The sequence below is a fragment of the Suncus etruscus genome, chromosome 1 (assembly GCF_024139225.1).
Source record: "Suncus etruscus isolate mSunEtr1 chromosome 1, mSunEtr1.pri.cur, whole genome shotgun sequence".
NCBI lineage: Eukaryota > Metazoa > Chordata > Mammalia > Eulipotyphla > Soricidae > Suncus > Suncus etruscus.
The window spans coordinates 49,780,511-49,790,847 of NC_064848.1; the positions used below are offsets into that span (position 1 = coordinate 49,780,511).

Here is a 10,337-nt window from a genome sequence, read left to right on the forward strand (position 1 = left end):
ATGTTACACTGGTGAATGGGGGGTATTCTGGTTATGACTGTAACCCATGTTACTTAAATAAAAAATATATTAAAAAAAGAACTATCTGACCCTCTATCAGTCACCTTATTATTGCCTTTAACAACTTATTAGTTGACTATTATTTTTCCTTTATAGAGAAATGATTTCAAAAACTTTAACAAAATCTTTTTCCATTTCTTGAAGGGTAATTTTAAGACAAGTATCTGCCTTGGTTATTTTGCATTTTCATACTAGTACATGAGAGTCAACATGTAAATAAATACTGACTATGACTGAAATCAAGATTTCAATAGCCTTATATAGCTTTTTAGAATTTTGTATTTTCCTGTCAATAAGTGACTTCCCAAATGAGCATTTTGTAAACTAAAATGTCACCTTGAAAAATTTGAAATTTAACCATTGGAATATGATTTAAATTTTTATAAACACCTATTGGCATACTTACCTGGCAGGGGAGATACCATGATCATGAAGGTAGTTTCCACAGGGCGAGGCTTATCCAGATATGCTGACCCCTGCGATGTCCCCAAATGTGGGAAACTCGACAGCATAATTTGTGGTAGTGGGGGACTGCATTCACACTCTCCCCTGGGGGGGGTGAACCTACTGGACAAGCATGTTAAATGATTTAATAAATTCAGAAAGGGACTTTTCTTTTTGGGGGGGGGGGGCGTTGGATCACACTTAGCTGCACTCAGGTGTTACTCCTGGTTTTGAACTCAGAAATCACTCCTGGTGTGCAGGGATTTGAGACCCTCTCAGGACAGACCAGGCCTTCAAGGCAAGGCCTGGCAGCTGGGTCTCAGGGAGTGGTGTAGGGGCAGGGCAGTCAGACCTTCTATAATGCACAAAAGCCTGCCTAGGCTGGCTACTGGATCAGCAGAACCCAGATACCAGAAGTTCATCATTCCTCTTGCAATTATTAACTGTGGGCTCTCTCAGTAGGGGAGCTGGCAGACAGGACCCCTGTACTGAAATTGAGTGCAGGGATGTGAGACCCCCAAGGCAGACTAGGCCTTCAAGGCAAGGCCTGGCAGCTAGGTCTCTGGGACGGTGGTGGCAGGGTATTCAGACCTTCCCTAATGCATAAAACCCTGGTTAGGCTGGCGACTGGCTCAGCAGAACCCAAATACCATAAGTTCACCATTCCTCTTACAACTGGTAATGGTGGGCTCTCTGAGCTGGGGAGCTGGTGAACAGGACCCTAGCGCATCAATCCTCATTTCCAAAAACACGTGGGTGCAGTAGCTCAACTGTACTTTGCTAACCACGATTCCAAAATGCTCAGAATTTTAGATTGTTCCTAGGACAGGTAACAGAATGCCCAAGACCCGGAAGAGAATACTTGAATAGATCTCTGAAGTATGTCTATATGTCAGCATGAGTTTGTAAACAATGGTCTTTTCTCTGACTGACAATTCTAAAATGTAAACAATCTATGTCATTAGTGTATATAGCCTCTCTTATATATTAACCCTCCCAACTTCAGAAACTCTTCTATCCTCTCATACCCCAATCCTGATATGTAATCCCTCCTTATTTAACCCTCTTTACCCTCAGTTCTTTTTTATCATTTTGTTTTTGTTTTTCTGGGCCACACCATTTGATGCTCAGGGGTTACTCCTTCTAAGCACTCAGAAATTGCCCCTGGCTTTGGGGGACCATATGGGATGCCGGAGGATCGAACCGCGGTCCTTCCTTGGCTAGTGCTTGCAATGCAGACACCTTAATTCTAGCGCCACCTTGCCCGCCCCTACCCACAGTTCTTTTTTTTTTTTTTTTTTTTTTTTTTGTGGTTTTTGGGTCACACCCGGCAGTGCTCAGGGGTTACTCCTGGCTCCATGCTCAGAAATTGCTCCTGGCAGGCACGGGGGACCATATGGGACGCTGGGATTCGAACCGATGACCTCTTGCATGAAAGGCAAATGCCTTACCTCCATGCTATCTCTCCAGCCCCTACCCACAGTTCTTAATTCATTAGGCACAGAAACTGATCTCCTGCCCCAACAAACCACCACCCAGCTCCCATTACTAAAAGACTCCCTCTCAGTCCACCTCTTGTGCCCTAGCAAGCAACAACCAACCAACCACCGGCTGACTCATGCTATGTGACCCTTCTCACCCTCCTCAAAATGTGAACTGTTGCATGGTACCTATTTCAGCTTCAGAAAGATCCCCATTTGAAGGACACTACCTGATCCCTTAATGGTGCAAATCACGTCTCAAACTCAACAATACCACCATGTGTGATGAAAAAGTGCCTTGTATTTCAACCTCCACAAGAGTATCTCAAAAGACTTAATTGGGGATCCCTATATTGCCTTTGTAACATGTTTAATATCTCTATAATAATGCATCTTAGGATGTTTATTTCTAGGCATAAGAGCAGCCTCCTCCATCTCTACTTTTTCCCTTTGATTACTTTTTTAAATTTATATTTAAATTCAGTTTTATTTCTTCTTATATATATATAATTTCTCTTTTCTTTAACCTCACCTGTTTTGATTCTGCTTGGAACATAAAACTGAGAAAAAAGTCTTGCCTGGGATAAAAGCTCAGGTCAAAACCAGATTAGAGAGATTGTGTAGCCTGTCATTCTTCCCCCAAATGTATCAGCAATATAATATGACACCTTACACTTTTGTATAGGCACAGTAATAAAGGGGAAACCTTATGCATAGAAAGAAGATCTTATCTTCTAAGAATAAGAACTCATACTTTTTATAATACAGGGGTCCTCCCACCTTAGACATGTGTCATGTGGACACAACTGAGATTAGACAGTGTTTGTCCAACCCTGATCCTTAGATTCCAGATGTAGAACTGATATAGTTCCCTTCAACAACACCAGGAAACAAACTCCCTGGGAAATTCCTAACACCACTTTGATATCACCTTGGGCCAGTTTTGATATGACATTCAGACAATGAGGAAACGATGACAACTTGATCTAAGGGCAGGTTGTCCTATCACATTACTGAATGGTAAGATGAATTCAGAAAACAATTCACCATGTGATTTGTGCAAAAACCAAGAGCACTAACTACAGAAGACTGACTTTGACAACCATGACTGTACAGAACTTATTCTGGGAATAATAAGAAAAACCCTACCCTAGGCTTTAGCGTAGGTTTTGTACAGAAATCAAGTTCTCTAATTAAAGAGGTCTGACTTTGAAAATGAAGACTAAGCAGAACTTCCAGAACCATAGGCTTCAGCCTAGGATTTGAGCAAAAATCCAGACCATTTATTACAGATCACTGATTATAACAACAGTGAAGGAACAGAACTCCTAGTAACATAAAGAAAAACTCTCTCCTAGCCATCGCCCTATGACCTATGCAAATAACAAGATATTCAGCTACAGTGGTGGGATGTCATCACCCACATCTGAATAAAAAGTTTTCTGGCACCATAAAAGACCCTGGGGTGCGTAAATGAGTAAGTATGGAGCCAGTAGTTGTTTCCATCACAGTATGCTTCAAAGGAGGAGAAACCCTGAATCTATTAAGCCAAGGGAATTCCCTTTCTTACTTCCACAATACTTACTGTGCCTATGCCAAAAAAAACCTTGCTACACAAGCACTCCTTTTCTTTGTTTGTTTGTTTGTTTAATTTTTCTCATTTTTCTTCTTCTTTTTCTTTTCCACTGTTGTGGTTATTATTTGGTGATTTGTTTTGCTGCTGGGTGCTTTTTTGTTTTTTTTTTGTTTTTTTTTTGTTTTTGTTTTTTTGTTTTTTTTGTTTTGTTTTGTTTTTTTTGGGCCACACCCATTTGATGCTCAGGGGTTACTCCTGGCTACACGCTCAGAAATTGTCCCTGGCTTGGGGGGACCATATGGGATGCTGGGGGATTGAACCGCTGTCCTTCCTGGTCTAGCGCTTGCAAGGCAGACACCTTACCTCTAGCGCCACATCGCCGGCCCCGCTTTTTTTGTTTTAAACTGTTTGAGGTTTTGTTGTTGTTGTTGCTTATATGCTTTTTATTTGTTTTTGTATTTTTTCAGCAGACCCAGGAAACTTGAATCATCTTGTTCTGCCTCATGAATTGAGGAGGAAAAATAAAAATAAATGGTACCAGGATCAAACTGCCATATGAACACTGAGTGGAATTAAAAAATGAATTAAGCACCAATTAAACACCAAACACAAAGTCAACAACAGAATTGATACCTTGTATACAACAAGCTATACACAGAGAGGAACAGTTACACTAGCACTTGGGGGTGGGTCAAAAGAGGGAGATATAAGACACATGCTGGGAAGAGGGGGGAGGAAGGACAACTCTGGTGGTGGGAATGGCTCTTAATTTTTGTCACTAAGTACCTTCAATATTACTGTGAAATATTTGTTACTCACTTTTTGGTCACAATACAAATTATTATTTAAAAAATAAAAAAATCACTCCTGGCTGGCTCATATGGGATGCTGGGAATCAAACCTCGGTCTGTCCTGGATTGACTGTGTGCAAGACAAACACCCTACCACTGTGCTGTCTCTTCAGTCCCAGAGAGATACTTTTCTAAGTGAATAAACTAGTCAGTACTTTAATAAGTACATGAAATTCTTCATCCTGTATGACTAGTACTTCAACTGAGACAATGATACCCTAGGGGCCTCCCTTTAATTAATTTTCCAGAGATGATGATTGACTCTCATTTGCCAAGATAATTTAGAAAAATGATTTGAGCCAATCAAAATATATTTTTGAAATGAGTAAAATGAAAAACAAAATGAAGATGAACTGAAGATAAACAAAGAGTAAAATGAAGGATAAAAAACTTAAAGTAGATGAAAGATAAGAAAAACATTCCAAAAATAAAGGAAATTATAGTTCATAAAGTTCAAATTCTCCAAGAAAATTATGCAACTGTTCCTTTTTTATCTACACTTGACAGAAAATAATAGGTCACCAAACTTGCTTTGACATACATTTTGAAAAACAAGAATATTAGTTTAAGAATAACTGGGGAGTTATTAAGTTAATTTATTAAAAAATAGATTTGTTAGAGCTTGGACAGCTTTTCCTCTTTTAGTCTTTTATTCTTATTTTTACGGGTTGTGTTTGGGCCACACCCAGAAGTATTCAAATATTCTGAGCTCAAAAATCACTCTTGGCAGGCTCAGGCGACCATATGGAATATGGGGAACTGAACCGGAGTTCGTCCCAAAGTGGGTTGTTTGGAAGCAAATGCTTTACTGCTGTGCTTATCCTTTTCAATCAGAGAACTCAAGCTGGAGAGATTGTACATTTGGTAGGAAACTTTAAACATAGCTACCCAGATTTGATCCCAAGCACCCCCAAATTCCCACAGGCTATGCCAGCAGTGATTCCTAAATGCAGAGCCCTGAGCTAAAGAAGTGACTCTAAAACAAAACTATTATTAAGAATAATAATAATAACTGATTAATTTGAGCCAGTATTCAGTGCTGACAAGAGATAAACTGACATACACAATGCCCTTTCATTAACAATATGGTAAAAAAAAAAACCTGGTGCCTCAAAGGAAAAGGAAGTGTCACCATGTCTACAATTCATCAGTTCCAGAAACTATGAAGTAGGATTTAAGCTTTAATCTGTCAATATTTTTCTCTGCCCACAAATGCAGTTACCATGTTGGCTCCATGCCTGCTTCATATGCTCACTCTATTCTTGAAAGATATATAAACTAAGCCATTAAGATTATGGGTACACCAGCTATTGCAGCTGAAATTTGTCAATCAGTGAAGGACAGCAAAGACCAAGTCAGCACCATGCCAAAAACACACTTGCTTCACCCATCACTCACATTCTCCACTTTGTCGGTGATCCTGCTTTACCACTCCTCTATGGCTATCTGCAGAAACACCATTCTGACCAAAGTCAAGATATGCTGGTATTTGGGATAATATCACCACGATTCTTTTATCAAGAATAGGCACCACCACCACCACTCCCCCACCAGCTTCTCATTTTCTAAAAGACTGGGTAGAAGAAAACACTTCCCCACAAAAAAAAAACCACACGGTATCATAAATAACGGTTGGAATTTTAAAACCATGCAGCCATATTTGCAGCTGTGTAACACTCCAGTTTTGATTTTTTTTAACTATTATTCCAGTAGAAACACATCAATTTAGATACCATGGTGTATCTGAAACCATTTAATGTTCAGGAATAAATAAAATACTAATAGAATAGTCAAGTACCAACAAGAACTTACTAAAAATTCTTCTAACAATGATTAATTTATTTGTTGATGTAACCTTTCTACTTTTTTTGTAATCTTTTTTGTATTTATTTATTTATTAATTGATTGACTGATTTTTGGGTCACACCCAGTGGCTCTCGGGCGTTACTCCTGGCTCTGTGCTCAGAAATAGCTCCTAGCAGGCAAAGGGGACAATCTCTTTTTAAAGACCTGATGTCCTCTTAGAATTATAGTCGATATTGCAATTGATGCTCAGATCTCCTTCTCAAATCTAACTTAGCTTTCTCTCAATTTTATAATAAAACTAAAACTTGGTCAAGTCACTTTATGTGTCTTTACTAAAGATTTATTTTTATTGTGAGGTGATACCAAAATTAAACTGTAGTTTTGATTCTTATATACATGAGGTATTTTCATAACCACATTTCCCTTAAATTGTTATATAGCTAGACTGCAGAGATAGTATAGTGTGAATTTGCCCCATACTCCATATTTCCACCCCTCTATGGATAGGTATGAAGCAGGAATCCTTGAAGAATTAATAAACCAACACAGTCAGGAGAGAATCATGGTGTCAGTGGCTTCTTGCTATTTGGTCTCTGGCTGAGTGTCAGGACAAAATTGAAACTTCTTTATTTTCCAACCAGGAGGGGAAAGGTCCAGTGAATGACAAAGGTATCTACCTATATTAAGTTAATCCAGTCTAGGAAGATATTTACTTACCAAATGGATAGGTGAAAAGGAAAGAGAAAGATGAGGGAATGTCTTTTTTATGGTAAATACTTGATGTGACCTAACAAATTCACCCTTTCTGTTCAAACAAAAATTTTTGTGGCATGCTTGTATATGTTTTTGTTCTGTTATCAGCAGATGTAAAATAAGTCCCCAGAGTGGCATTTAATTTGCATAGGCACATTTGAGGAAAAAAATTCTTAGCAATATGTAAGGTGGTGAGGAAATTTTCTAATTCCTAGGTATTACTACTTTTTTTTTACATTCAAAACCCAGAATTTATATTTTTTTATTGTTTGCTGTGGGTTCTTATTTGGCCTCATTTATTGACATTAATATTTAATATAAAAAGAAGCTGTCATTTGTTTTTGAAAAAAATATCTCAACTTTTATTTCTATTTTTGCAGATTCTCTTTATATTATTTTTTCCTTTATTTAAACATCTTGATTACATATGTGATTTTGATAATGTTTCAGTCATGAACACCCCCTTCACCAGTGCAACATTCCCACCACCAATGTCCCAAGTCTCCCTCCATCCCACCCCACCCCAACCTGTACTCTAGACAGGCTTTCCAGTTCCCTCATTCATTAACATGATAATGGTAGGTCTCAGTGTACTTATTTCTATAACTGCACTCACCACTCATTGTGGTGAGCTTCATGAAGTGAGCTGGAAGTTCCAGCCCTCCTCTCATTGCCTCTGAAGATTGTTGAAAAAATGACATTTATTTTTCTTAAAAACCCATAAATGAGTGAGAGTATTCTGCGTCTCTCTCTCTCTCTCCCTCTGACTTATTTCACTCAGCATGATAGATTCCATGTACATCCATGTATAGGAAAATTTCATGACATCATCTATCCTGATGGCTGCACAATATTCCATTGTGTATATGTAGCACAGTTTCTTTAGCCATTCGTCTGTTGACGGGCATCTTGGTTGTTTCCAGATCCTGGCTATTGTAAATAGTGCTGCAATAAATATAGGTGTGAGGAAGGGGTTATTGTATTGTAGTCTTGTGTTCTTAGGGTACATCCCTAGGAGTGGAATAGCTGGGTCGAATGGGAGCTCAATTTCCAGATTTTGGAGGAATCTCCATATTGCTTTTTATAGAGGTTGGACTAGATGGCATTCCCACCAGCAGTGGATAAGAGTTCCTTTCTCTCCACATCCCCGCCAGCACTGATTGTTCTAATTATTTGTAATGTATGCCAATATCTGTGGTATGAGATGGTATCTCATCATTGTATTGATTTGCATCTCCCTGATGATTAGTGACGAGGAGCATTTTTTCATGTGCCTCTTGGCCATTTGTATTTCTTTTTTATCAAAGTGTCTGTTCATTTCTTTTCCCCATTTTTTGATGAGATTAGATGTTTTTTCTTGTAAAGTTCTGTCAGTGCCCTGTATATTTTGGATATTAGCCCCTTATCTGATGGGTGTTTGGTGAATAGTTTCTCCCACTCAGTGGGTGTCTCTTGTATCCTGAGCACTATTTCTTTTGAGGTGCAGAAGCCTCTCAGCTTAATGTATTCCCGTCTGTTGATCTCTGCTTTTACTTGTTTGGAAAGTGCAGTTTCCTCCTTGAAGATGCCTTTAGTCTCAATGTCAAGGAGTGTTTTACCAATGTGTTGTTCTATATATCTTATGGTATCAGGTCTGATATCAAGGTTTTTAATCTATTTGGATTTTACCTTCTTACATGATGTTAACTGGGGATCTATGTTCGCTTTTTTGCATGTGGCTAACCAGTTCTGCCAGCACTACTTGTTGAAGAGGTTTTCCCTGCTCCACTTATGATTTCTTTCTCCTTTGTCAAAAATTGGGTAATTGTATGTCTGGGGAACATTATCTGAGAACTCAAGCCTATTCCACTGATCGTCGGGTCTGTCTTTATGCCAATACCATGCTGTTTTGATAACTGTTGCTTTGTAGTACAGTTTAAAGTTGTGGAAAGTAATGCCTCCCATTTTCCTTTTCCCTAGGAGTGCTTTAGTTATTCAAAGGTATTTATTGTTCCAGATAAACTTCATAAGTGTTTGGTCTACTTCTTTGAAGAATGTCACGGGTATTTTTAAGGGGATCACATTAAATCTGTACAATGCTTTGGGGAGTATTGCCATTTTAATGATGTTAATCCTGCCAATCCATGAGCAGGGTATGTGTTTCTACTTCCGTGTGTCTTCTCTTATTTCTTGGAGCAGGGCTTTATAGTTTTCTTTGTATAGGTCCTTCACATCTTTGGTCAAGTTGACTCCAAGATATTTGAGTTTGTGTGGCACTTATGTGAATTGGATTGCCTTCTTGACTTCTTCCTCTTCCCTATCATTATTGGTTTATAAAAAGGCCATTGATTTTTGTGTGTTAATTTTGTAGCCTGACGCCTTGCTATATGAATCTATTGTTTCTAGAAGCTCTTTGTTAGAGTCTTTAGGGTTTTCTAAGTAGAGTATCATGTCATCTGCAAACAATGAGAGCTTGACTTCTTCCTTTCCTATCTGGATTCCCTTGATATCTTTTTCTTGCCTGATCGCTATAGCAAGAACTTCCAGTACTATGTTGAAGAGGAGTGGTGAGAGCGGACAGCCTTGTTTTATACCAGAATTTAGAGGAAAACTTTTATTTTTTCTTTATTGAGGATAATATTTACCACTGGCTTGTGGTAGATGGAATTCCTACGTATTACTTCTATTGAGGGTAGATATGGCTGTACAATGTGTCATAGTTTAGATTGTGCAAACACAAATATCAGAACAATTAATTTTTGCATATCCTTGCCTTATACATATTACAAACATTTTTATAGACTTCACTGAACATAAACATTAGAACTTTTCTGCAGATATACTTAATTTGAAATTTTTAAATATTCTTACATTGAGCACTATGTGTCTATAGTAAACAAGTTTTTTTCATAAACTTCTTTAAACAAAATCAGAAGAATATTTCTTTTGTATTTTGGGCCACACCCGGCAATGCTCAGGGGTTACTCCTGGCTGTCTGCTCAGAAATAGCTCCTGCCAGGTATGGGGGACCATATTGGACACAGTGATTTGAACTAACCACCTTTGGTCCTGGATGGGCTGCTTGCAAGGCAAACGCTGCTGTGCTATCTCTCCAGGCTCAAGAATATTTCTGCATATATATATATATATATATATATATATATATATATATATATATATATATATATATATATACACACACATATATACACACAGTTAAAAATAAGTTTACTAGAATACACTTTTATTGATCACTGTAATAAGAGCCTATCTAAGTTCCTTTTTTATTGACTCTGTGGACAAAGAAATTAAAATATTTTGTTTTGTTTTCTTTTGTGGCCACATTGCTGATGCTCAGGGTTTACTGCTAGCTATGCACTCAGAAAT

General features: G+C 38.1%; 1 pseudogene; it reads left to right on the forward strand.

Annotated features, from left to right (window-relative positions):
- The first annotated feature begins 458 nt into the window (after positions 1 to 458).
- Positions 459 to 612, forward strand: LOC126031946 (uncharacterized; annotated as a pseudogene).
- The last annotated feature ends 9,725 nt before the right edge of the window (positions 613 to 10,337 follow it).